Below are 3,686 nucleotides of genomic sequence, written 5' to 3'. Positions count from 1 at the left end.
CACGGAGAGAACTTAGGATAAAGATGGAGGACGAATGATAGAAGAGAAAATATCTGAAGGAGGAAGACGGGAGGAAGAGAAAGCCGTTTCTAATCCTGCAGCCGTTCAAAGTCTTTTATTCACCAGAGAGCAGCTTTATGAGGTTACGTAAAGACGTCATGGAGTTAAGAGCCATTTCCTTCGACCTCTGCCCTGTGCGGAAGATATGGAGCTCTGAGTGTCCCCCAGAGAAGAGATTATATATTTATAGGGGTGTTCAGAGATACAGAGAGCACAACACAGGGATGGAAGGGGTAGAAAAGCTGCAGTATGCAACTTATTCTTACTCTTACACACGTAATGCATATATAATATCCTGCTCTATATTTCAACCTGTATATTTTCGACTTTTGTAATGCTATCTTATTTCTATTTGAGATCTTTACTTTTTAATTGTTTATTTCTAGTCTTTTAATTTCTCTAAAGTATAATGCCTTGTATTTTCATGCTGCTGCAACGCAAACATCTCCAAGTCTCATCTCATCTTATCTTATTCTATAATAACATATTAAATTAAGAAGCGATTTTAAACCTAATGTGTGTCGAATGGAGCCTAATCTTTCAAAAGTGTGATCACAAAAGAGAGTTTTCAGTTGTGAGAAAATACCTGGAAGACAAGGAAAGAAACACAATCTGATTAAGGAGCAAGATGTGTTGGTTATATGGATCCAAAAGCAACATTTCTTTTTCATGAAACTGCTGTTTGTGTCCCATTTGTTACGTTATTTCTGTACTCAAGTAAAGCCACTTCTGAAGGTATTGTAAACCAAACTGTAATATTTTCCTAAACGAATTAAAACAGTTTTATTGCATGACCAAGTTCTAAAGGGTCTAGTGCAGAGGTGCCCAGTACGTCGACTGCGGTCGACCGGTCGACCGCGGGGGCAATGCTGGTAGATCGCGAGTCATTCATAAAAAAAAAATCCAGTTCCGTTAAAATAAACATGATCCCTCCTCCCTTGGCCTCCCTGCCACTTAATTCAGGAGTTAATAACACGATAAACACGACAAATCCAGACGAGATCTCTCCCCCGTCTGTGTGCGAGGGGGCGGGGCAGTTTACACACACGCGGCTGATACATGCAGCAACACACGGCGGGGATAGCGGAGAGAAGCGCTCCAAGGTGTGGTTAAATGTTACCCGTCTTGAGGTGGACAATGCTCGTTGCCAAGAGTGCAATAACAGTTTAGCATGTAAGGGCGGTAACACGAGCAATTTGTCTAAACATTTAGCAAAAGTGCAGACGTAGGAATGCACAGGGTTCGACTGTCTTTCTAGTAGCTCTGTAGCCCCATCCACGAGTAACGTTTCCACGTCAGGTGTGTTATGTATGCTAGCAGCAACACACGGAGTTAACTACATTATACAAACATGGGTTAATGATTAGAGGTAACTGAGTTACTCTTTATTTTGTTAAAGTTTCAGCTATTCTGTTTCCAGTTCTGTCATCACATTATTTAATACGATTTGTTAAAACACTGTTGTTTCTTTTGATGTGAAACATTATTTATTTAATTTATATAAAAAGCAATGTTAATTTTGTTCACAATTTGTTAAGTTAATTGAATAATATATGTATTTTTGAATCAAGTATTCATCTTTATTGTCTTCATTGTAAGTTTCCACATGCCTAAAACAAACTCAAGCTAAATCTAAAAGTTGATGGCTAAATAAGAGCGTTTGAGAAATTGTGCAAGACATACAGTAATAGTCCGAATAGTCGATTAATCGTTTCATTAATCGATAGATTAATCGATTATCAAATTAGACGTTTGTTGCAGCCCTATTGTAGTTATCCCGTGTATAAATAAAACGTGTTATTCAGCAACCCTTGCAATTTGGGATTTTATTTTTGGATGGTAGACCTCGGGGGGCTGGTCATTTCAAAAGTAGCTCACCAGCCAAAAAAGTGTGGGCACCCCTGGCTAGTGCATGGGCATTTATTGCATGTGTTTTAATGAATTTGCACAGGAAAATATTTTTAAAAATTAAGAAATGATATATGCAGGCTGTGTACTAAACATTACATCCAATGCATTGTCGATCATGTCTCAAGTTAAACATATTTTCTCCCGCAAAGCCTTTTTTACAAATCATATACAGGTATATGTATTTGAGGTAAGTCTGCAGAAGTCTACAGTATGTATGGAGGCTGATAGATAGGAATTTACCCAAGAGCCAATGTTGACTTTTTCAAATGAACATTTGTCACTTCAATAATGTAGGAAATGTCCTTATTTTAAACCAAACCAGCAGCATTTCATTAACCTAACTTTTCAGTTTTGATGCCTAAACTTGGGCAAGTCATTTTGTTTTGTTCTTCTTTTATTTGTTTGCAATTCACCTTGCATGTCATGTGTTCGTCACTAGTGATCCAGGAGAGATTTAGTGTTCCTCGAGTGGATTTGAGATTGTATGAGACTTGATAGACATGGTTTTTGCATGAGGATACGTTTCTCTTTTGGAAAGGTATCTGCAAAGATCAGCAGAACACACCTGCAGCCATCTGTATTTGAGAGAAATGGATGTCTCTCTAACTTGCGTACGGTGCAGTTTGGACAATCAGAGGAAGACAGGAGCGTGTCAGCGTTTCGTGGAGCGAGTCGAACCCAGACTCTCTGCAGCAGACGATAACGGGCCGTTTTGGCTCGTCTCCTCCTGGCAGCTGTCGCCATAATCACTGCAAACGAGATTTAATAAACTCGGAAGAGTCCTGGTGCTGAGCCAGACCAAACTGCAGATAGATGGATGTCCCTCTTTCCATACTGTTTTCTTTCTGCTTTTTAACGTTTGTTATTAGTTATCTCTCTCTCCCTCTCTCTCTCTCTCTTTCTCTCTCTCTCTCTTTGGATTCTCCTCTACTTAATTGGGGTCATTTTGATAAAAGGATGAGCAAGAACACGCACATGTTCTACCACATGCCGGACAAAGACATATGCAAGCCACATTATAAATATATTATGAGCATCAGAAATCAGATTAGAAACACTTAATGGATTGTTAACATTATTTATAACAATTTTATTAATATTTTAATTATTATTTGTAGTATATGTTCATTGTTACCATTTGTATTTACAATATAATATATTTATTTATTTTATTTTGTTAGCTTCCCTCTGAGCTTGAGGGGGGAGGGGCGTCCAGTAAAACAAAATCTGTACTTTTATTATTAACACAAAAGATAAATGTGCCAAGAAATAAAAATATTATTATGGAATCAATTAAAGATGATAATCCATAAATGTAACATTACTATTCTGAAAAATAAGTACTTTTAGTTTTTGTACTTGAAGTATATTTAAATGCCAGTTCATTTGTATATTTATTTCACCAGATTTAAGACAAATTCAAGATGAAACATAGGATTGTGCTGCAGAATATAGGCATTTATTTAGTTTTTTATATCCATCTTGCCAGCATTACAATACATCATTCCACATGCAATGAACATTAACATTAACAAAAATAAAAAGCAAGCACATTACCGGCAACATGCAAAACAAACAATGCAAATCCTCTCCCTTAAAAAGTATAAATGCATTTATAAGTTTATTTAATTTACTTCAAGTAACTGTGAAACTCATACCAGAGTGAAGTATTCATTATTAAGTGAGCATGAAGACAGGTTTCTGATTGAGCTTCA

This window comes from Notothenia rossii (genome assembly GCF_949606895.1).
Source record: "Notothenia rossii genome assembly, chromosome: 3".
In the NCBI taxonomy this organism is placed as follows: domain Eukaryota; kingdom Metazoa; phylum Chordata; class Actinopteri; order Perciformes; family Nototheniidae; genus Notothenia; species Notothenia rossii.
The sequence above is the reverse complement of the archived record's forward strand: the minus strand, read 5'-3'. Positions refer to the sequence as shown.